This window comes from Falco punctatus (genome assembly GCF_963210335.1).
Source record: "Falco punctatus genome assembly, chromosome: 6".
Classification (NCBI taxonomy): Eukaryota; Metazoa; Chordata; class Aves; order Falconiformes; family Falconidae; genus Falco; species Falco punctatus.
Genome location: NC_137585.1, coordinates 52,322,717 through 52,348,693, shown reverse-complemented (window position 1 = coordinate 52,348,693; position 25,977 = coordinate 52,322,717). Strand labels below are relative to the sequence as shown.

The 25,977-nt window shown below is 40.1% G+C and overlaps 1 protein-coding gene across 1 annotated transcript in view; it reads left to right on the top strand.

The window, feature by feature from the left end:
- The window catches only part of SLC38A4 (solute carrier family 38 member 4), a 76,538-nt gene that overhangs the window by 8,842 nt on the left and 41,719 nt on the right, over positions 1-25,977 (top strand). Inside the window, exon 1 of the mRNA XM_080392311.1 lies at positions 1-25,977. This exon is cut by the window's left edge and continues 8,842 nt beyond it. The gene's annotated coding sequence lies outside the window, so the exon portion shown is untranslated.

Below are 25,977 nucleotides of genomic sequence, written 5' to 3'. Positions count from 1 at the left end.
CTCCACCCAACACACAGAGCAGCCCCAGTACCAACACAAGCGTAGGGGTGCAAACAATCAGAAGAGGGCAGAAACACCTGAGTCCAGCACTGCTGACAGGGAAAGAGGTTGTTCAACCGCAGCCACAAGCACCTCAGCTTGATTGTTCTACACACTGAGCTAGAAAGACTGAAAGGGAGAAGTGAAGGAAGGTTGCAGAGGAACATCAAGCAATGAGACATCCCACCCCAGCTCTGCTATGAGCATCTCTTTCAAATAACAGCTGTTTTCTATAAAGATGACTTGAAAATTGGTATCTTCCTACTTCTGAGAGAATTTGTTCATCTTTTTACTGGCAAAAGTACTGTTATTGCTTTTCATTCCTGCCAGCCCTGCAGAGCCACCTCAGCACTGAGGAGGTGAACCGGAGTCTATTTTGGCATAAAGTAGAAAGAACACAGCTTGATCTCAGATCCCAGGGTGAATTTTCAGTGCTGGTGGTCAAGAAAGTCATGGTTTTATTTGTAAATTAAAAGAGAGGTCAACAGGAAAATCATTGGGGAAAAAAAAGAAAAAAGCAAACGTGGAACCCTACTATGCCATTTATACTCTCTTTATAGATGAGAGTATAGTTTATATAATGTAATTTGAGTTATAAATAATATTATTGTTTGTTTCAGCCCAAAAGCTGTAGCTCATTTAATTAAGAGAATGGATGTGTTTGTGTTGTGTTACTCACTACTTTATCGTAAAATATATCTGTAATGATAATCTATGGAAAAGTTACTGCAGTGGCAGGGAAAAGAATAGTGAAAGAACTTACGCAAAGAATTTCCAGTAAGAAAAAAAAATTGAGGATTCTCTTTGTTCCCTTAAATCAAAAAGCTGAAAAAATAAATTTTAAACAAAAATAAATAAGGGAAGAAATGTAAATTGATGGAATTGACTTTGGAGTGCAATGCTAAAAAGGGGCCATTTGTACCAATAAGTCTGGGAGAGAGGCTCAGTCATCTTCTAAATCTGTTCAACACCCAGGGTGTCCCATTCCCTTGGCTGGTGTGCAGTGCATGTTCAGCAATAAGCCATATAATATTATACCAATCTTTAATATTCACTTATTTCAAACACCATTGATGAGGAATTACTATGTGATGTCAAACAGAAATGTTCACTGCAAAATAGAAAAAAACATTCTTTTTCAAATATTGTAAATGAAGGTACCGTGTAAAGACACAAATACAGAAAAATATATATCACTCTGTCCAGAAGTCTGAGTTGGCAACAATGGAAGAATTGTGGTACTTCTCTGAGCCACGTAAATGCTGACATTTAATTTTTACAAAGCTGAAGTGAACTTTTTTTTTTTCCAGAAAGAAAATAAGAAATTAGGTTTAAAGAAAAATAAAACATTAAGCACTATAAAACATTTATAATGCCGGGTTGCAATACATGGAACAGATCATTTCCTTCAGGAGTAAGGCAGGTGGAGGAAAAGTAAAGAAGAAATACATTGTGATTACAAGATCAATGAGGCAAGGGGATGTGATTTGGTTTTTAATGAATGGATCCATCCAACGAATATCTACAGCAACATGTATAGCAGGTTGCCATGAGCTATTTCCATGGCTCCCTGATGTGGCTGACGTTCTGTGTGGGGAAGAGACGTGGTGGGAGACTGACAGGGCTCTGCCCCTTGGATCCAGAGACTAGCGTCCAAGCTCTGGTCTGTACTCATGCCAAAGGCCATTTTCAATAAATCTAGTTACAAATAGAAACTTGCCTGATGAAGCCAGCGACTCAAAGGCAGCTGAATGTGATGCTGGCCACATCACACCACTGGCTGCTACTACTTACAGTTTGGAGGGACACATAGGTAGATCTTTGACTGATTTTGATGCAGATTGTGGAGGGTTTAGTGACCTGGATTTACATTAGCAAGGACAAGTGATGTTGCAGATACATCCCTGTGATAGTTAATTACAAGGGTCTCAAGCTAATATAAGAAAATTAAAGCCAAGGTGGCTAGACTACTTCCATCACTTAAAGTAAATGTATAAACCTAGGCCTCGAAAAGTAACCTAGATTTTTATTGTTTCATAGTAAGTTTTGGCCATATTATGAAGTTAGTCATCTGAAGACCACAATCAGCAATTCCTAGTTTTGGAAGCTGACAAACTGGTGGTGGATATACATTGGATCAATCAGTCAGGCAAAAACCAAGTCCAACTCGTACCAAAACGGAAAAGAAAAAAAAAAAAAAAGAAGAAAGAAAAGAACAACAACAACCACACGAACAGAACTATAGAGACATCAGTGTTTGGGAAGGAGGGCTGGAGATGTCAGGGAGCCACAGAACAGCTCATATACCCTATGGCAAACTGTGCCACCATAGGGTCACAGTTCACATTATCCCTATGCTGAGTGAAGGGGCAGCCAGAACTGAACATACCGACCAGCCAAAAGAAACTTTCAAATGATAATGAAAGTGTAAATTGTCCCACAACTTTTGAGGCAGGCAATCTTTGGTGGTGTTTCACCAGCGCTGGCTGAATCATCCCTTCTCACTGAAGCAGCAGCACATTTTGCACCAATGGCAGGCTGGCAAAAGAATTAAAAACAGATTAAATGCATCCTGGTGCAACATGCCTGGTTTGAATGCCCCCGAAGCCCCCACCAGGAAGAGGGCACCCATCCTGGGGGCCACAAAGCCAGGGTGGGGGCTTCACCCAGCAGTATGCAGACCCCAAGGCAGGGAAAAGACGTGCCCATGAGCCCCACCACAGCCAGGGGTACCTGGGACAGGGCATCTTACCAATGCACAGCAACGGTGTGGACTATCCCATCTGTCACTGTGCATCATCCCTTATCCCAAATATAAATAACCCTCCACGAAAGCAAGGAAATAGAAAACCAGTGGGGAAATGGTGCTGTAACAAAAATAGATTACATCTAATGTGGATGCACTTCGTCAGTAGGTTTCTACATCAGATTTTTAAAAATCTTCAGTGAAAAAACATGTTAGCTTGTAGGAAAAAACCCACTTCCTTCTGATGAAATGGAGACATGCTGATTGATGATGAGGTTTTTGAGCTTTCTGAAATACCTCAAGGCTTTAACTGAATCTCTGCTACTAAAATTATTCACAATATATCTAAGGTTTTTTGCACTTCTGTACCAAAGACAGACCTTCTTGAACCATCTAATTTTGGAATAGCATAAATTCTTGGGACCAATGAAGGAACATGCCAATTTAATAAATCATTCACTGCTTAGCAAAGAGGAAGAATTTGAGGAGTACAGCATGGCAGCAGAGATTTTATACAATACAGCAAGAGTTTTAACCTTTTAACTTTACTGGAGTTTGTAATTTCTGAAAGCCCATGAGAGATACCTAATAAAAACAAGGCTTTTGTCAGTAGGATCAAAATTACAAATCGACTAAGCAGAGAATCCTTATTCATTCAAAATTCATTGGAAGTCTGTAAATTTAAAATAGCTGAAAGCTGTTGGTATGATAAAGCAGTAATAAAAGTGACCAAATCAAGTAAAGCAGAAGAAATAAAACTCATTCATGTAACTTCCAGAACAAATAGTGCAGTTTAAAACAAGTAAAATCAAAATATAACATAAAGATTTAAACCATAGCAGGGTCAACACATATTTATTTTTATTCTAAAAGTTGTTGATTATTTCTGCTGAAAAAAAAAAACCCACAAAACAACTCACTTGTTCTGAATGATGACTCCAAAAATGGTACGTGTGATATTACTCAGGTCTGCACTCATTGATCTTTTGTACTCAGCATCCCATTAGCCTGGATTTCCACAGCCACTCTAAACATAAACTTCTGTATTTCTGAGAAATCTTTAGGATCTACGTACACATTTTTAAACCAGTTGGGTCAACAAAACTGCTATGAAAACCATAAGAACAACAGGACACACACCCAGATTGACCAGTTTAAGGCTGAAGACCTATAAGGTACATTATTAATTAAGCAAGTTTAGATTTTTAGTAAATTAATGTGCTTAACAAACCTGAATACATTCATGTGATCATGGAATCATGGAATCATGGAATCCTAGAATCATAGAACGGTTTGCATTGGAAAGGACTTTAGAGATCACCTAGTTCCAAACCCCCTGCCATGGGCAGGGACACCTTCCACTAGACCAGGCTGCTCAAAGCCCCATCCAGCCTGGCCTTGAACACTTCCAGGGATGGGGCATCCACAGCTTCTCTGGGCAACCTGCTCCAGTGCCTCACCACTCTCATAGTGAAGAATTTCTTCCTAATACCAAATCTAATTCTAGCCTCTTTTAGTTTAAAGCCATTCCGCTTGTCCTATCATTACATGCCCTTGTAAAAAGTCCCTGTCCAGCTTTCCTGTAGGCCCCCTTTAGGTACTGGAAGGCTGCTATAAAGTCTCCTGGAGCCTTCTCTACTGCAGGCTGAACAACCTCAACTCTCTCAGCCTGTCTTCAGAGGAGAGGTGCTCCAGCCCTCTGATCATCTTTGTGGTCCTCCTCCGGATTCATTCCAACTTGTCTTTTTTACATAGGGGGCTCCAGAGCTGAATGTAGTACTCGGGTGGTGTCTCACAGGAGCTCAGTAAAGGGGGTGAATAACCTCCCTCAACCTGTTGGCCACTCTTCTTTTGACGCAGCCCAGGGTATGGTTGACTTTCTGGCTGCAAACGCAGATTGCTGGGTCACATTGAGCTTCTTATCAACCAACACTCTCCAGTCTTTCTCCTCAGGTCCTCAGCAGATTGATCTGCTCTCAATCCATTCTCCATGCAGCCTGTATTTATGCTGGCAATTGCCCCAACCCATATGCAGGGCCTTGCACCTGGCTTTCTTGACCTTCATGTGGCTCACATGGGCCCACCTCTAAAGCCTGTCAAGGTCCCTCTCGGTGGCATTCCGTCCCTCCAGCATGTCACCAGCACCACACAGCTTGGCATCATCATCAGACTTATGGTCATGTGTTTAGGGAGGTGTATTGTGTTTATAGTGTAAGAATACCCTTTGAAAGATTTATGCCCCAAATCCTGTTGGTTGACTGGAGCCACTCCAACATCCAAAGGCAGGGAAGGCAGTAGATGAGTCATCTGTGGCGTGAAACAATGCAGCAGAATGAACATCACTTTTTGCAGGTCAAAAACCAACAAAGAACAAACTTACTACAACAGGGGAGTTTGAGCACCTGAAGAACAGCTTTTCACTAAACTGCACCTATTTTATAATGCTTTGGCATATTTCCCTCTGTCTTTTGGTATTAACTACATAACATGTACTTATCAAAAGATGATTGATAACAGTTTGGGTTCTGTTAAAGCCACAAAGTGAACGAGGTTGGTTTTGCAACAGCAGGTGGGACAGGTTTGGGGAGAGAGGAAAAGGGAAAGGAAGAGTTAGAAACTGCTTAGGGCTTTGTACATTGGCATCCCCCATTAGCAAGGTGAAAATAAATTTTAGCCATGCAGAACTTACTGAAGCTATACTTCTTGACATTATGATTTCTGTTCTCCAAATTCAGCCGTGTAGGTCTGAAAATCCACACAATTCTGTGAGTTTTCACAGTTGAAAGAACACCACTTTTTGTGTATCAAAGGATAAATTGCATTATTTGAGCATGAAAGACAACATACATTTGAAGACAGAAATTTCAGCAATTTGGTGACAATACCATTTTAATCCTGATCTTTGTCTGTTGGCATGTATTTCTCAGTAATAGTAAGGACAGTGTAGCCGGGGACATACTGCTAGTCCTGTTAATTCACTCCACCTCACCTCTGACAAATGAGAAGCCCTAGACAATAATTTGTCTAAGCCTGTTCCAAACAAATCTCTTCATGTCTTCTCTATTTAGGAAGATCCTGATTTCTTTAAAGCACATCCATATATTTTGAAGATACTACAAAAATAGGTTATACAGTTTACTAGGACTCATTCTAATAATTATTATGGAATATAGAATTTTTAATTTTAATAACTGCATTAATTTTTCTGATATTTCTTTATTTACATGTATGCCATTGGAACTGTTTCTGAGCACTACAATAGTTCTTGGCTTTCACATTCTTTTTCTGACAAAAACACAGGCATTTTCATAATTCTTAGTTGACATTTTTACATACTAATTTGTTTTCATATAGCTCAGGATTTTTCCTTCTTCATACCTGAAGAATGTAATATTTCTAACACATAAATCAGAATATTGAATGGAAGGATATCAATCTGGAATACATCTGAAACAACTGATGGATATTATAATTTCTCCTGCTTGCCTGTATCTCAGCATTTCAGAGAAATGTCACATATTGAAGACACATGAATATTTTGCAGTGACATCTTATTTTCTCTTCTTATTAATTCCATGGATTTGATTCATTTACTGTTTTGTTTTTTCTTTTCAGGTGGCTGCACTCCTTGTGCAATTTATTCTGCTGAAATTTAGAAGGCTTGAAATATGATGACAATGCAAATTAGAGTGGTAAGTAAAGCCCTACAGTTTCCCTAAGATTAAAAACAATGTTTGCCATTATTTTAGAAAAATAACAGTATTAAATTGTTTTTTTAACATAGTTGTGGACATAGGTCTATTGGGCTAGCCCAAGATGCAGTGTCTAGTCTCTCATAAAAACAGGTGTTAGAGAGCAGCAAAGTCATCTGAAGGGAAGCACCTCTCTGTTGGCTGACATTGATGTTTCAGGAGAGGCGCTGCTGAAATATAAAAGAACTAGCAAGTGTTGCTCATATTTTCTACAAAGTGCTGAGCTTTCTGCTGTGAAGTGTAGCAAGTAATTGCTATTGATGATTAAACTGGATAACACTTCAGAGGTTTTGCAGACAGCTGATTCTGTGGTGATCACATAATGATATTAAGTTTTGCTGGTTTTGTGATATCCTGTACAAGAAATCTGCAGGCATAAAGTCCCACTGTTTCCATAGACAGTGGGCATCCAGGTGCATCACAGTTCATCTTAGCAAACTGGTTCTAGACAGCCACAAAGGTATATATCAGTTTGCATCCAGGTGAGCTGCTGTTTTGAAGAACACCCAGAGTAAACTCCTCTTTTCTTCAGAAAATAGCGAACATCTTAGAATATCCAGTTCACTGGCAAATCAGGTAGTTGCTCAGTCCAAATAGGCTAAAGTAGACTTGGAGGAAAGAGCAAGAAAAGATAACCGTACTGCATACTCATAATTTAGTAGAACTAGCAGCCTTGTCTCCATCTCTTCCTCCTCCAGGTGGTCACAATGGACTAGATATGGAGAGGAGGGAAGCTTGTAGACCTGGAGCTCTGCATAGTTCCCAAGTTGCTCACATGATGCTCCTGTGCTAAAGCTACAGCACATAACCACCAGATCAAAAACTTTGGCATGTGACTCCCAAGAAAGCTGGTTAACAGTGAGGAAAGAACTTATGGAGACAACTTTATGTGGCAAAACAGAATGCTGGTTGACTTCTTTATCAGTCTTCTCAGGTAACGTGAGAAAATGGGTGTTCCCCCTCTACAAGTGAGACCTGGGAAGAGGCAATACGGTTGCTGAATATCAAGAAAAGGCCAAAGCAGATGTGATCATTTACTTCTCCTTACAGGAGTAAATTCTGCCATGAATTGTTGGGTCAAGTATAAGAAAGAGCCAGCAGCAAAAGCTTGATTGCAGGAAGCATAGCAACCCACTGGATATCATCAGAAACTTGCTTTAGGCACTGAATAAGTGATTTAAAGTTGATGCATATGAACAGGCATCCTGCCAAGGATTTTGGTCAAGTCAGAGTCAATGGTACATCAACCCAAAAGCTTTTTAGTAAGATATAAGTAATACTGGGTATATTAAGGATCAGGCCTACAAAGAAAAAATGCTAAAATTAAATTCAACACAGAAAATGCTTACATGAATCAGAGGAGGACTGAAAAGATGAAAACGCTTCAGCTAAAAGACCAAGCAGTAACTTTGTAAATACAATGTCATTTTGTCCATGCAAAAGAAGGAAAGACAACCTGAATAAAGATAATTTGAAGGAACATGTATTAAGAGCAGAAGAATAATGAAGAGGAAACAGTCATACACCTGAAAGTGGGCTACAAGACTGTTCAGAAGCAAACCAACTGCCAACCTTAGTGGTATTCTGGTGAATACCTTATGGTGAACTGTAGTATTTTTGGAAAATCTCAGGCCATCAGCAGAAGGCAGTCCAAAAAGGACAGGTGAGTCTCTTGATTAGAAGGGAGTGTAAGGATTCACAACATCATTGTGGAGGAGCTCAATGTGTTTGTCAGTATTTTTGCCATAGTGAGTTGGGGAGTTATCTAAACTTACATTTTGAGGCAATCCTCATGAAACAATGAAAATAAAGTCCAGTAATAAATTAATAATTTACAGAGCATCAAGTTGTGCTGCTTTTTGTTATATTGCAAGGCAAAGTATTTTTGAAACACAGTTTAGAACTGATAGATGTTTACCTAATATTCATGTGTATTTCTTCAGAAACGTTTGCCGTATCTTAGAAGCAGCATATCTGCAATGTGATGTAGGGGTTACTATGGTGAGTTCACATGTTTTATTTAATCCTGTACCTGAGTAAATACACATTGTAACAATCTCTGTTAGAGGTGCTATTAGTAAAGTTATGTCAGCATTTCTATCAAAACTACTTGTTTCCTGTTGCAACTTGGCCAAATGACAAAGAAAACTATTCCTAGACCAAATCCACAGAAGTCTTTACACTCTTCTAGTGTATTTTTTTTTTCAGAGTTTCAATCACTTTCTGAAGTCCTCTGTTATAAAAATGAAATAAAAATTCAGTGGATTTGTTTCTATTCTTCAGTAGCTAGTGATTTGGATGACAGTTATGGGACTTCTCATTTAGAAAAGTCTTCAGAAAAATTTGGGACTTAGCCTGCATTTCCCTGTTCCAGGCAGTGCTAGTGGGCATTCAGTGAGGCATTAATTGCATTATTTGTTTTACAGCCCTTCTGTGCTGCCAAGTGGGATAAAGACACTTTTGTGTAGAGGAGAACCAGGACCTTAGTTCCTGTATTTAATGACTCAATTTAACTAAAATGGCATCAGAAATTTAACTTGTAGACTCCGCTGCATCCTTTTTGAGCAATTATTTGAGTCACTCTCCAGGATTACACATAAGAAAGGAAATAAACACATACTTTTATCTTTTGGGCACCTATTTATTCTTCTAATAATTTATTTTGAAAAAGAGTGAGTAATTGTCTAAGAATATTTTTCTCTATGAGCCCTCTTGTGTATGCCAGGATAACTCTTGCATTATGCACTTGTATATATTTGTAGGCTGAACAGATAAAATGCTTTCCTTTTGTTATTTTTTTAAACTAAGATAACTTCTGTAGGAATTGTCTATGTTTGGCAAAATCCTTTATACAGATAATAATATTTTTGAAACACAACTGCTACAAAAGTATTTCTAAATACATATATTTTTACTCAAAATTTTGAGTTTTAAGAACCCTAGTGGAAAAGTCAAAATTTACAGTAAAAAAGCAAACAGGCTTTTCCAGTCTGCCCGTAAGGCCTGATTATTCTACTGGGACTTGCATATGTGCTTGCCTGTTGATCTTGTGAAGACTATACTTTTAAGTGGAACAGTTTCTTCTGTGCTTCATGTCAGCCACCAAGAGTGGATACTCATTACTGAATTGGCTGAACAGTGCGGCTGAACAAACACATCTTTCCTGTAAGTCAGGAAGAACACGGTTGGATGGAGAAGCTCAAACAGACCATAAATGTACATCATTAGCTAGTAATAAGAAGGGAAGGCTATTTTTTGAGAATTTACTCCCATAGTCAAAAAGAGAGAGATGCAATGTGTTTCAGATGCTGCCCTGACATAAACTATAGAAGCTGGGTTTTTTACACAGCGTGAATTAAGGCCCTTCATGTTAAATGGAGTCATAGAGATCCTTGAAATAATTTTGATGGTGTTTTGGGAGGTTACTCCAATTTTTAAGTGCTACAGAATTTGAAAGCTACTGCCTAACCTGTTGTTTGGTTTCTGCAGCACCACATGATAGGACAGATCTCAAGCTCCACAAAATCATTACAGTACTAGAAGATGAGAAATAGGTCATGCAACTTCCACCTTCTGCTGTAAGGCCTTGTCTCCAAATACAAGCCAGTATCTGACATTGCAGTATTAGGGTCAAAAGCTGCAACACTAAAAATTTTAGAACATACTGTGCAGTAATATAAACAAAGGAATAATAGAACATTATGAATTCTAAACATCTTGTGGCACCCACCTACGAGTAGAATATGACTAAAGCACCAGCCTATCCACTTTTCAAAAGAACTATCACCATGAAGTACTAGCAAATCATCTCTTTTTTTCCACTAAGGTCCTATATTCATCTTTTCCAGTTATCTTTAGTTGTATTCATCAATGTGCAAAGAAATCCTTCTAAGACAACAAGTCAGTGTATTCTTTCTTTCGATCTCTTTCCTTTACCTGCGCACAAAAAAATTGGAGCAAGGACTGGAAGGAGAAGACCAAGTTCTACATTTAAGGGGCTTCACTGGAAAAGTTTTCAGACCCCAGGGTGAATACTCATGTAATATACTCCTGTAATCAGCAGGGTAAAGCATGACAGCTCTGCCAATCTCGTCCATGATAAAACACAAATGAGTTTTTCAAGTAAGTGGATCCCAGCAAGTAGCATCTGACCTATCTTGAAAAAGCAGCAGATAACTGTGATATACCAGGGCAATGTGCTAAGAGCAACCTCCAACCATCCCTTAAGAAGTCAGTGTCTACCTGTTGAAGCAGTTGACACTCCTCTGGTTTCCTTATGGACAATACCAATCAGAATGCATTCAATAACCTTGAGATGACAAATGTACAGATTAAAAGACCTACAAAAAATCTTGGTCTATGTTTAAAAACTAGTACCAGTGTGACACCAGTGTGATTTATTGTATGTACCACTTCTTTGAGGCACAATGGATTGTTTTGAAGTTAACTATACTTTTTCATTGCTTTTGTTTTGATAAATCTAGCACTTCTTACTCTAGCACTGAAACTTACTGGTGGCTAAGACTTCTTGTTATTACCTTCTTTATTCTTACGATAGAAAATTTATCAGGTAAATCGGGAAATATGATCTTGTGTGTCACATCTTTACCAAAAGTCTTATGGACCACCATGAGCCATAGATTCCTGATCTTGAAAGTCTGCAACAGACACCCTTGATGCATACTTTGACATGGTTTTATTCTGTTGCTGTAAACTATTCACCAAAAAGCAAAGATTCAGAACCATAGTATGATAATTTTCATCACTAAAAAATCCATAGTATTATCCAAGTGTGTCAAGTTCAGAGAAGGGGAAGATTCATCATCTTGTCAATATTTTGAATTTCACTTTCAAATCATGGCACAGCCTTGTGTAAAATAGTAGATTCTAGACCATATCGTAGCTAACAAGTTCAGTGTTTGAAGGAAGTAATTAAAAAATTTAAGAATTATGTTATTGAGAAATATATTAAGAACATTTAAGAATATCATATTAAGGTCTGGTGTCCAATTAAAAGACGAGCCCTCATGCAGCATTTTAGCCGATCAAAACATTCTGCAAGCACTAACTGATTTTTGTAAAATAGGAAGGAAATAATTATCACACTTTTCCTCTCATCAGAACTGAATATTAGGACTTTGCAAACATGTCATATGTCTCTACCACTGATGAGTTTTGCAAGTAGTAGTAGTAGTAAAGATTGCCATCTAGTCTTGATGATTCATTTGATGATTTGGATTTCATAACCACTACGGACAGAATGGTAGAGTTAACCTATTTGGCTTCAAGGTAAAGTTTGCTTCAAAGTAAAAAGAAAATTTCATAACATTGCAACAAAAAGTATGACATCCTCCCATTTTTCTAGCAACTCATGACCCTAATTTACAGAACACTTGATACCTAATATAGCATATTTTTCTCATTTTTTTTCTTTAATTTATCCATCAATTAGATCTGAAAATTTAAAAGTCGTATTTTAGAAATTAATGTTAAAGAAATTGCAGAGGTGAAGAAAATACAAGTTAAGTTAACAAGAATCAGAAAATTCCACTATGAAATCAAAGGCTGAAAATAAAGGAACAAAACTTTGCTCCTCGAGACCTCCACCAGTCTTATTAGGAAGCATGGTTTTGCCCTTCTGCTTTTGATCCAGCTTAGTGAGCAATGTTTTGATTATTGAAACTGAGAGGAGCAAAACTGCTGGCTGTTTCAGGAATATGATTTTTTAGTATTTTTCCTTTTTACAGTGAAAAACATTAGGAGATGATAAGATTACTCGGATCTTCCTTGGCCAGTAATAAGAGTTTAGCCTGAATAAGTATCTCAGGATTCAATCCATGTTTCTACTTTACGGATTCCTGCCTACAGAACACCAATGCAAGTGAAGACGCAAAGCGAATGAAAGAGCCTGATGGACATTTTTAGTTTTGTTTGAAATAGATATCACAAAACTCTCACACATCTGAAAAGCATCAGTCTACTTGTTGTTTCTATTTTACTATGGAAAACATCATTCCTGCTCTGAAAATGTTTGGTTTTGTGACACTTACCATACCATTACATTAGGTCAAATCTTCCTCCATGCAAGAGTGAAGTTGATCACATGCATAAATGCTGCCCACAGGAGTAGAAGGGACATTTGATCAAGTCCTTTCTGACAATTTACATCATTGGCCAATGGTGAAGGAGAAGGAGTGATGCCACCTCAGCCATGGTCCATTGATGATGACCTGTCTTGTGTCACTCCTGAATCCTTTCTTTTTTTTTTTTTTTTTTTTTTTTTTTTTGAGCTAGAATGCTTACAGAAACAGCTCCAAGTGAGAAAGAGCACTCTGAGAAATCTCTTCAGCTAATTAAAGTTAGGCGTTGACAGTCTGAAGGGATTTCCTTCCAGACATTGGCAGAAGAAAGGCTAAAACAGAGCCCAGAAAGGAAGTGTGAAGTGTGGCTGGCTCAGGAGACACAAACTTTCCCCTCTAGGTCAAAGCATCCAACTTAGCCTGGAATGGGGGTGACTGAAAAATCTCTGTTATCACTGTTGCCATTCAGCATGCTGTGTGAAACTTAGTGATAGCTAGTCCAGCTGCACACATCGTAAAACCCTTATCATCCTCAGTTGTTTAAGTTTAACATAGATCAGAACCAGATCTGAAACAAGTTGTATATCTAGAATTGGACTGATATTCTCTATACAGTAATTCCTGTTTCCCTCTTGCCAGAGTGGTGAAGCTAGAGTAGCCAGATTTTTAATATCCAGCCAAATATGGACAAGAAGGAGCTCTATACACAAACAGTTCTAGAAATAGAAGTATATTCATTTTCAGATAGAAATGTCACTGAGCAGTACACACAGACATTGCATTTGTACAGGAATATGGAAGCTTCCCACCTTCATATTTAATAAACTATAGAAAGTAAATTTCTCACTTGCCACATAGCACTACTTGCAATAACAAAACAAATTTTATCTTCTGAGTCTCCTTGTTTTGCTGGAATGGAGGTGGGGAGAAATCCAGCTCAGTTCATCAACATGTTTAAATAGTGCCTTTGAGAAAGGATTCAGAAGCAAATATGTACCGTTGCACTGGGCAGCTGCTCTTGCGGATTTCCAGTTAAACAAACATCTATTGCAAGGTATGTCTCATAATGAGGTTGTTTTCTCTAGACTTTTTCTAGGGTCATGGCCATCACCTGGGAATTGTGGTTTTCAGACTTACGAAATTACTGATCAGTATTTGTGCAAAATTACACAATACTATAATAAACAATAGTAGTATATGAATGTGCAGCACGTAAAAGTAAAATGTTACATTCTTGTGAGATTTGTTGATTTCCAGTTTTTACTTCAAACTGTACTTAACAGAGTCAAGTAGAGTAAGTGACAAAACTTACACTGTTAAATAATTTTTAACATTTGAGGGGGGAAAAAAGGCATGGAAACTAATAGTGGCAAAATATAAACACAGCTCTGTTTTAGCAACACTTGTATATGCAATTTCTGATTACTTTCAACAGGCAAGAGCAAAGTAAGGAAGCATGAGTCTTTGCAGGAATGGTGACTGATCATTGCAGTGCGCTCACAATCTTCTCTGGCATGTTCATTCAGCCTGCTGAGCCAGGAAAAAGCTTTTACTAATAGGATTTGATTAAAAGAAATACTAATTGCCTATGGAAAGTTAAGAACCACTTTTTCTTTAATACTTAAAATAATTTTGAAAAAACTGATATACTAGCAAATTTTTCTCATTAAATATCATTTTAAGCAGCGCGATAAATGCATTTGTTTTCAGCCTCAGAAAAAACAAAACTCTCCAATTTGGACTTCTTTTCTGAGTGCTTTTACAACTGTATGGATTTACAACAGAGTCTCAGCTACTACCAAGACTCTGTACTCACTTCTGAGTTAGGTGCTCAAATTGCAGTGAAGTGTCTGGCTTCATTTGTCTGTGATTTCTAGCAGCTGTGTTTGAACTGAGTGCTTGATTGACAATTATCTTAACTTGTCAGAAACTTGATTACTTGGGCTATGAAAATATCCTTTACGCTATATTACGATAAAGTTACTTTTTTATCCCACTTTTTGACATTAACTCTTACTTGTCCCTGAACAGAAACAGATACATTTTTTTAAATTAAGCCAAAATTATTAGGTGGTTGTGGCTGGCATGATGCTTCAGTGTCTAGTAATGTTACTTCTTGGATTTTCCTATGTCAATGAAGTTTTAGCATGGATAAAATTCAAAATCAATTTTTCTCCAGGAGTTTTAGTGAACAAGGATTGTGATAAATTCTGTTAATTTAGGATTAAAGAGAGAATGAGAAGCCATCAATAAAGGCCTTTTGATAGCAGTGGGGGATGAGTAATGGAAAATGTTCTTGCTGCGGACTAATCAGAGTGTAATTGCTAAAGGAACCAATCTTTCATTAATTGGAAAGGCAGTAAACTCAATCAGTCACAGTGCCAAAATATTGCAGTTCAGCTGAAGAATTTTATTGAACTAATTGATTTAATTGTTTTAAGTAATGCTATTATAAAAGTCATTATTAAGAAACATTATTCTCAATACAATTTTCTGAAACATAAAAACTTTTTATGAGGCAAGTGATTTTCATTTCAAAAAAGATGAGACAACGGTTTTGATTTAAAGGAGCAACTTGACTAGGGTATGTTTCAATAGAAATTATCAGTACTTGATGTTGGATGTCACCATGGATAATGCGAAGCACTTTGTAGATGAAGGGTACTTTAGCTACATTTAGACAAGCTTAAACATTTCTGATGGCATTTTTTCAGAGTCAGAAAATGGATTTTATCTCATCCTAATCCAGATATAATGGACCAGGGAAGCGTGCTTCTCACTTCTTCACACCCACCCTCCACTCCTCCTTAGCCCTGAAAGAAGGAACATTGTACAAGTGCTGCAGGTTACTCGCCAGCTCCACAATCAATTTGAACTGGAATAAGCAGTCCTGGCTCACCTTCTAGTCCTCTGCTTGATTATTGCCGTTTGCATATCTCTATATCTCTCTCCCTTCTGCCAGATGTTCATGCAGCCACATGGTGAGCGGGAACAGAGCGACGGTCTGGGTGAAAACTAGCCTTTTTTTTTTTTTTTGTCCCATATGTATTTATATATTTATAACTATTTGCAGTCACTAGGGAAGCAAGGAGAGTGAAAACAGTGATTGGGTCAGTGGGAAGTTGGCACTGCCTCTTTTAGCATCAGCATTTGCTTATGTTGACTTAAGGGAGTTGTGGGACTATGGTGTTAGCATCACTCCTCCAGGGTTCAAATCCAGCCGGGGTCTGTGGAGCAAGAAGCAGGAGCCCAGATATGTTAATCACTGGTTCCCTTCCTTTCCCAACAGTGTTTGGACTGATTGAAAAATCCATCTCATTGGCACCAGTTCTGATGTAATGTCTCTTAAATTCAAAAGCAGAGGGACAGTGCTGTATGTAACCCTATATGAACTGCAAGTGCAGCATCCTGGCCATGTCTGTGTAATCTTTCTGGGTCTGTGACAGTGACAATAAATATTGACATCGCTGCAAAGCTAAGCAAACTGTTTGGGAGGTTTTCATGCCACAATGAAACTTTAGTGTGTTTCTAGCAACATGTCATTGGTTATTGGATCACAGACAATCCTGATGGAACAAGATTTGTAGGAGAAGGTAATTCATTAGATCCAGTGGCAGAATTCAGGAGGGAACATTCGCACATCAGATCCAAGAGGTAGAGCTTGTTAGTCTTTCAGATACGGCCCACAATCATGAAGATATCAATGGTGACTGCGTTCCCATAAGGTGACTTTCTTTGATTGCAATTTGTGTTCAGAAAGTCACTTGGTAGACTTTTTGCCATCGTTGTGGAGTCACTGTGGCTCAGGGGTCCAAAAGGCTCCATTAAGTGCCTGGAAAGCCTCTTGGCCAAGGCTCTGCATAAATTCATTACAGCTGCAACATGAAAATAGGGTTGTCATTACTGTTGCTTTATCATTGTTATTTTTAGCCATTACATATGTCTCCTGCAGCTTCTCCTCTTGATCAAATGCTGTTATACTAACAACCATACAGACAGGCAGTACACGACCGTTTCTAACTCACATTTTTTAGAAAAGAATAGAGCTTAAAACTGCGGAAATCTCATTAATTAGGACTGGAATTTATGAAGGCATCTTCCCCATGGAGTGCCTCTCAGGATTAGGTGTGGTACTGAGAGGTGGAGGACAATCTGCTGGATCAGATACCGGCTACCATCATGTGAGGCTGTTGAACTCAGTGGATCAATGGCTTGATCAGAGGGGGCAAAACCTTGCAGAATTTTCACAGTTCGGTCAGAGCAAAAGTATGTTTTGAACAAGGTAGCAGGAGGGATATAAAAACATGACAGTGTAATAAACATGTTTCAGCTAGTATAATAAACAGAATTTGGAGCTTCAGAGCTGAGCCAGATTTCTCTTTTAAAAGAGGAAAAATGCACAGCCAGGCATTGTCTCATATGACAAATGATAATAATGAGCAATAACAATAACATGAATCATTGTTATAAATCATCTGGTGAATTTTTTATTATTATTTTTTTTAGAAACTAATAAAGCATTACAAAAAGTCACCACATTGGGGTAAGGAAGACTATCAAGAGAAGTATGTGGAACTGACAGAGACAAAGCTTTTCTAAATATGAAGTTTCAATATAAGAAAAGTAAGAACAAGAATGTTTCGCACAGAATATGTTTTTGGTTTTTTTAACCCTTTCTGCATCTTGTCTTTTCTTATGCAGCTTTTCTATACTGTTCATTCATTAAATAGCTGATAAATGGCAGCCAGTTTTCCTTGAGGACCTGCATGCTTCTTTACTGCTTAGCCTTGAATGTACTTATCCCTGTGATGTCCAAGTGAAATAGGGGTGTACTACATTCCTGGATGGATGGGGAGTGTGGATTAGACCCACTAGGGACATTGAAACATCTTATTCTGAGCTGCTGTTTGTCTACAAGGTGCGTTTTGGGCAGACATGCACTGACACTGCCGATGCTCAATGTCAAACCTACCCATGGAACCCTTGGGATGACAGCAGAGGAGAACTGGAGCTTTGTTAGGCCTGCCATGTTTCACACCAGTAAGTGTATGCTTAATGTATTTTGAACAGACTGGGCAGACTGAACAGTGAAGAAGCTTTGACTTTTTAGAGCCTGAGTTGCCCAGGTCCCGAGCTGCTCAGCTCTGCCCAGGTGGTGGCCATGCCAGACAGGGCTCTGTGCACCTTGAGGACCTCCCCAGGGGAAAGTGTCAGTGCCCCATAAGTTGATGTGAGCTCTGACTGCCATTCTCATGCCTAAGCTCTCCATGAATGTTACCTTAGGGGTGCATTCAATACGGCAGGAAAAGTCTGCAGGAGAACCAGGGATTCATTTTTATGCCCTGGACTAACTGCAGGGCTCTAGGGAAGAGTAGGACTAGGGTACAGCATCTCCCTTTCACTGCCAGAAAAGTAACGGGCTCACACTGGACCAGGAATGTGTTGGTTTCACCTCTTTTTCGTTCATTTTTATAAATGAGAAATCCTTGGAAGCTGTCAACACCCATAGGTCTCTGAAGGCATGCTTTTCCCCTCGTGTAAATCTAAACGTTTTTAAGAGTGGTACCTCATCCTGATTCCTTCTGAAGAGCTGACTCAGCTCTCAGGGTCTAAGTAATGCTGTTAAGTGTTGCAAAGTATTATACAGTGCTCAGACAGCACAAATAACAGCATTGCTCTCCCACAGTCTGCTAACTAAAAAGGAATCTGATGGTTTTCACAGGCTGATTTTAATCACATCTAGTTTATATGAATATGTTGGTAATTTTAAAAACAGAGGTGTAGCCACGGGACCCTAAAGATTACTGGTCAAACTAAGTTATCAGTGGCTTTTTTCATGTTTTATAAAACCTTGTAGAATCCTAATACGACAATGGCCGAATCATGGTTAATGCAAACATGACCAAGGACAGACTGGACACATGCCTGTTAACAAGAGCTTGCCCACCTTTTCCAGCTAGGTCAGTGCTCTGGTAAAAGTGGTGCCCTATCCCCTCGCCCACCTCTTTTCCTCAGCTCACCACAGGAGCTACAGCTATGCTTGTGCTCTCAATCGAGAAAGATCCAAGTGTTGTTAAACCTGCTGTGGGCTGACTGTTCAGTGCCTCTCTGCCTCCAAGGAGAGCCTGGCTTTCTCTTCTCATATCCCCATTAGGTTGTTGTACACAGCAATAATACCTCTCTTTATCCTTCTTTTCTGCAGGCTGACCAAGCCCAGCTCCCTCAGCCTCTCCTTGTATGCCTTGCATTCCACCACCATCTTGCTGTACTCTTTCTTGTGGGTGGGGAAGGCAAAACGCAAAAATGCTGGATGCAGGGGAATAATCTCTTCCCTGCCTCTGACCTGCTGGCTGAGCTCCAGCTAATACAATCCAGATGGTTTCATAAGATTCTTCCAGGCCTTCTCTCTGTGACCCTGAGATGAGGAGTAATGGTAGTCAGCTCATCCACCCCAGCATGTCATGCTGGCACATATGGAGGCATTTGAAAGCTGTACACTACTAAATATAGGCTTCTCTGGCTGACTAGACGTACAAAAATGTATGTATGTGTTCCCTACTAAATGGTGCACGGTGAGTTCTCCCTAGCCTGTGTGACTGGAAGTGTATTTATCTCATGGTGGATAACTATGGATACATGCCACAGTGGACACACATCTGGTCACGCAATGGGACAGGCATCGGGCCACAGGGAAGAGAGAGCCACAAGCAGGCTAGCCTAGCAAGTAATCCTGCTGGAAACCTTTCCTTACTCACATCTGAAGGGCCCCTGCAAAAGGTGGCAGCAGAAATGGGGACCGCCTGGATGAAATGTTCCAGGTTAGATCTGAGATGGGCTGATGCAAAAATCAGCCTCCTCAAATGAGGATGGAGATCAAAACATCAGATTAGTTTTGACTCTTTTTCATTCAGCAGATCTAGACCTGTAAGTTTTACAGATCTTAAAAAAAAAAAAAGCAGAGGTCCCAAAGACATGCCTAATTTGCCACTCTGGATGCTCCCAGGGCTCTTGAGTCTCAGCACCACTCACTACTCCTGCTGAAGTCATGGGTGTCAAACCAGTGGTACATTCAAGAGCCTGAAATCACTCACTCACATTTGGGCAGAACACGGCAGCAGCTATGAGAAATTACAGGCACTCTGTTAGTCACCTGAAAGGGCAGCTCTCCACATTTAGCCAGTGGCGCAGTGTGAATAGATTGGATATATTGCAATATATAGCTCCAAAAAATCAGGGATGTTAGGACTTCTTATATATATCAGTATAGAAAGGGACTAAAGTGAACTAGCACCTCAGTGAGCTATTATATTTAAATACATATAAACCCATGATATTATACTGCATGTTATCCAGCAGTGGCTATTCACTGCCCAGTGAATTCATTCCTTTGCCCTGCAGCTTTGTTTGCTCAGTCTCATTCCATGCAGACCATGGACAATACGTTCTGTCTAGCACACGTGGCACTTTCAGAGCAAACAATAGACACAGGCTGGCAGTGAAAGTCTCCAGGTAGCCCCTGCCTTCACTCAGGCAAGATCTGAAGGCAGGAATAGTTGTCCTGACAGTGCGAGATGTTCCCAAATGTGTTCTAAAAATAATGGAGGGGGGACTGACACCATTGAAGTGATCTTTTTTATGTGTGAGTGTGGAACAACAGCAGAAGGCCTGTGGTAAAAATCTGGAGGGGAGGGGTTTGTCCATTCAAATAGAAAGAAGCCAAACCAAATTTTGCATGGTAAGTCCTTCTTCTAAAGAGTATAAATAACACATACACCCTTCTCAAAGCCCAGATTCATACCATCAACCTTTAAGCACTCACCGAAGTGCATTAAAGAAGCTGGCTGGGTACCATACATGGCTTCTAGGTGGGCTGAATCATTTTATGAGATGTTCCCATCTCCCTCCACTGAGATTACACAGACCCTAAGGCAAATTGTCTGCTTTCTTAGTCATTGCAGTGAAGTGCTTTTTGTTAGTTGTTATGAACCTGAACTTCTCTGTCTTTCCCTTCTTCTTAAAAACATTGAGCAACAATAAATACTTACACTCTGCACTGGCAGGAATCATTATGATAGGGAGTTGTGGTAATGTCACAAAGGAAATATCCTGTGCCATCTAAGCCATACTTAATGCTATAAGCACACTAAGTCAAAAAGCACAGTAGTAAAACAATTATTATATTGTAATTTACAGCCTTGATTCTGAAACTTGTGTTTATTATAAGGTTTCCTATTTCTTGAAATGAATCACGTGAGTTTTATTTAATATTCTATTTTAGCTCTTCCTCAGTTCACTGTAGCCAATTGCAAATGCAGCTTTTCATACTTGCCCTGTGAAGCTCATTATTGCCAGAAAGACTGAAATAGACTTAAAGATAAGAAGAAATTCTGGTTTTGGAAGGGAAACACAAGATGTTGCAGCCTTTTTTCAAAACATACCAGTTATTCTACTACAGAAAATTTAATACATTTACCAACTATCCTCAGTTTTGTTTTGCAACATTTGTGAATATTAATATTTCAAAAGAGCACTTTGAGCTCTGTCATGGGTAGTTACGTATTTACACTGTATATGTGAAGGCAAAAATATTTTTTAAGCCAGAACCTGCTTCTCTTTCTCTGGCAGATCTCCTCAAGAAAAAAATGAACTATTGAATTCCTCACTAAGTCCTTTTTTTAGCTTGCTTCTGACAGATGAGGCATTGTTTGCCTTATGTCTGGCCGTGTCTCACCTAATTGCATTCCTGCTATCAGTAGTTTTGAGGGCATCTTTAATATCTTTTTGTTCTTGCTTGTGGCACTAAGCAGTTTCACAGACTCATCAGAACACTGGTTGGAACAGACCTGTGGAGGACAGCTGGGCCAGCCTCCTTCACGAAGCAGGGCTGCTACGAACACGAGGTCAGCTCAGACACAGCTTTGCCTTGCAAAGTCGCAAAAACCTTCAAGGAAAGTGACTCTGCAGCCTCTGCTTCTTGAGCAACATGTTTCCGAGTTGCACTAACACTCTCCTAATGTCCAGCCTGAACCTCCCACACTGCAGTATGTGGCTCCTGCCCCATGTCAGGGCTCCCTGGCACTAACGAAAAGAGTCTGTCTCTGTCGTCTTTGTAACTACCCTTCAAGTAGCTATAGCTTTTTCTCAAGCCACCCACCCCACCTTAGCTTACCCTCTGCCAGGTTAACTAAGCCCTGCTTTCCTAACCTTTTCTATTCTGAAAAATACAAATGTAGTCATGGCTGAAGCCACTTGGCTCCTTGGATTTGCAGGATCTGGGTGAGAACTCAAGGTGTTTGAGATGCAAGAGATGACATTACCTCTCTTGGCCTTAAACTTCAAGAACTGTGAAATAAAAACTGTTTCTTTTTGACGTGTATTTCTAAGGAAAAGGCATAGTAAGGGCCAGCTAACACTGAAATGATCCTTGCAAAAAGCATCTTAACCCTTTCAAAGCGTGGATTTAGATCTGTGTGTAAACATGTGTGTAGGGTCACATGCTTTGAATGCACCTGGGTTTATCACCACCAGAATTACTTTGACTTCTAGTGTACTGGTGAAGAGCAGACAGCCACAACGAAATAGCACAATACACTTTGCTTTCCTCTACAGACTGGCTGCCTCAGTGATGACAACAAGTACAGACTGAAAACTAAACTCTGAGCCCCAACAAAGTCTCCTGCAACTACAGAAGATAGTATTTGAGCAAGAAGCAAACACAGACAGACACAAGGTTCTTGTACCAAGTGGAAGGTAGCACGAGTCAGAGAGCAGCTGTTACTTCAAAACAGGCATACTAACATAATTTCTTTTAGTTTACAGGTGAGAGTAGGATTTCCTGTTTGTAGAAAACAGGAAAAATGTTAATCAAATGTTTAACAAAACCTCCCATTCCAAAAAACAATGCCAAAATGCAGAAAAATGTGCTTAGTATTTTGGTAAAATAATCTCCTACACCTTCAATACCAACCTAATTTCACTCTATAAAGCCTTTTTGCCAACCTAGGCTCCAGGCACAGCACAGTAAGCAGCTACAGGGACAGCAGAGCAGCTCTAACCTGCTTTGCCTAAGCCCAGATCCTGGAGGCTGGCCACTGCAGCCCAGGCATGTGGGACAGCAGCTGGGGCAGAGGCAGGCTACAGAGGACACCGGACTTCCCCCATCAGCGCCGCAGTGCTCCCCATGTTTGGGGGACCTGAAGTACCAAGCTCTGGGCCAGTACCTCCAGTTCACACAGCCAGACCAGCTCTTGATTGCTCTTTGCCTCAGACAAGGGCATTAAGCAATGGCTAGTAGGTTTTGCTCTCTAAGGAGAATTATGGTTTTCAGAAAATGGGACCTGCTGATGTGGCAAATGTGGGAGGTTGTGCCTGCAGCACAGGGACCACTGAGCCCTTTCTAACGGCATCACCAGCACTGCTGGCTCCAGTCCCTGCTGAAAACCTCTGCTCTGGAAACACTCTCCCAGCTATAACAGATTGTTTAGGGGAGACCTGCTCTGTGCAGGAAATGCGCCCTCAGTCCTCAGGTTTGTCATGTCTGCAAATTTCTCCTGTAAACGGTGGCAGGTATGACTGCGTCATGTGTTGTGTCTACAAGCTGGTAACTAGCCAAAAGACACTAGAAGAGAAAAGTATAATACATCTACCAAATATCATAGTTCTAGCTGAAGTTGACCTGGCTTCCTCAAAGAAAGGGCAAACACAGGTCTAGGCACTGCAAGGGAAACACTCCTTGCTGAGCTGCAGGGTGCTCCGTAGGCACTAAGGTGACTATCAGAGCTTGTAGTAATAGCCCACAAATTAACAGAGAAAGAAGAGATTTCTTTAGCAGCTTTTGGGGCAGGGATGTTGGTCAAAAGTAGTACACTTGTCCTTTCTTCGAATGTAGGAGAAGCTACCCTGGCTGCAGAGTACCTGTGGCAGAGACATGTCTCACAGAAAGGTAGTGCCAGCTACAAACAGGCATGGGTGTGATGAATATCACAGGGTTGTGCTGTCCTGTTGTTTCTGACATTATAATGAAGAATTTAATCTTATTCTTCAACAGAAAACAAGAAAATATATTTTCTTCTTTAAAGTCTTGCATGAGCTCTAGTAATCCTAGAAAATACAAAGTTTTCTTTAGAAACAGTGACATCACATACAGTCATGCTGGAGACAGGATAGAAAGGGCTCTGCAGTGCTAGAGTTACGATGTGTCTCCCTTCAGTCTGAGGATTGGACACCACCATTTGTTCTGCTGAAAGAAGTCTTTCCTGGTGAAAATTAAGCAGCACTTTTCCAGTTAGGGATAGGCAGAAAGAACTGGCAACATCAAGAAACACCATGTTAATACAGATGGCTCCTCTTCTGCAAGCAAAATTGCCTATAAGCATATGTACAGTTTCTGCCAGCCCACCTGCCCAATGACCTTATGCTGCCCAGTGTCTTTGGGGCTTCAGGTGCTGGGGCAGGGGCACTACTGAGCACCATCGGTCCTGACAGCTCCATCCTTCCGTGCACTAGGGAAAGATCCACAGGAGTACCCTGATGGGGCTACACAGAGAATTGTGCCACGCTGCTTTGGCTTGATGGGTACCAGCCATAGACATCAATATCTCTGGTATTTGAAAAGGAAATGGACTCTAGTCTTGATTATTATTCTTTCAATCAGGTTCAAAATACGTATTAGAAGTAATTTTCACAGCTGTTGCTGATTTGTTAGTACATCTATCCCCAAATCTCCCTGCTGTTTGCTTTATGGTTTACAATCTTATTTTCATTTGTTTAAAGAAATGTTTTTCTCTCCCCTGTCGTTACATGAGACATGCACATGAACAACAGCGCAATGAGGAAATTGCCTATACCTACAGTCCTGTCAAGTGTGCAAAGTAAACAGGTGCAAACGGTGCTAGGCTGCCTTCCCCAGCCCCTCCTGCAGCTCTGCTTCTCTCGCCCTGACAGTGGCATAGAACAGTTTGGTGCCAAACCGCAGCTGAGAACTGCTTTACTTCGTTAAGGACACCTACTCTTTGCTGTACGCTTTAGGAGGGAGAGCCTGTTTCCCTCATTAGACCAGCTGATGCAATGAAAAATACAGGCAGCTTTCAAACTCAAAGACCCTTCAACCATTCTAAGCCTTCAAATTTGTTAATTTTTCCAACTATGTGATAGGTTTAAAGCAAGATAGAACCTCTAGCTCTGAATCTTGCACCTCTTAATCTTTGGCCTGTGCTACTTCTGGCAAAAATGGTATGACAGGCTTTACAATCAGTCGCATTTTCATGGGAATGCAGAACTGAGGGAGACAGAGCTTATTTTTGTTCAACTATTTGTCTGAGTCTATATTGGAACTAGGATTTTTTAGGTGGGGGTGGATGGTGAAACAGCACACCACAGCTAGTGCCAGCAGCAAGCAGGCAGAAGCCTTGCTCTTGGCAAAGCAGGGTTGGGTTCCTGCAGGTTCTCACCCAGCCTGAGCTAAAGCAGTCTGAAGTGCTCCGCAGGAAACTCTAAAAATTTAAAATTACCTCCCCTCACCTGCCTTCCTGCCTTCGCAGTCAGGCCAGTCCAAGGGCTTTAATCACAAAGCCTACACGGGAGGGAGGGCTGTTTGGTGGTGGTGGTGGTTAATTATGGTCGTTATGTAATGGGATAAAAGGTTGCAAATTCTACAGTATTAAAGGCACATCACAGGTAATTAAATACTTCTCCAAAAGTCTATGTTGCTGTTGAGTGAATAACATTTGTCATTTGATGTATACCTCCACAATTTCAATTACAGTAAATATTTCAAATGGGAAACTAAGACACAGGTCAACCAGCCCATCTGAAAGCATACACTTCGGGCCAAATCCTGCCGTGCACACCTCACTGCGGTAGCAAGATGCAGCTTTGTAGTCACAGAGATAAGAGCAGTGTGGGAGCCCTTAGCTTTTTCTCCCAGATGCTACGTTCCAGGCTTGTTACTATCGTGCTACTACCAGTTTACTGCACACGCATTATTCAAAACCCAAGACTATCAAATGAAAGCATGACCAAGCCTGGGTGAAGCGTTCTGCGGTTATGCATTTTGTAATAGTGCTATAGCTCAGAAAGCAAATAGCTCCAGTAACGGAGATGTTTGTCCTCAGTGTGCTCCAATAAACTGATTTACCTTCTTTTTTTTGCCCCTTTTTTTTACAAAGAGCTGACGCAAGTTTGTCAAAGGGAGTTGGGCTGTAGCAGCTGTTGATTGGTTCATCTCCTACACTCCCATTTGTCTTTAAATCACTGTCCAACTGCTCTAGGTTGCACATGAGCAAACTTTTCATTACAGGTGCAATTCCTAAAAGACAGAACCTGCTTAGCAAGCAAGCAACAGAACCTGCTTGACTCAGAG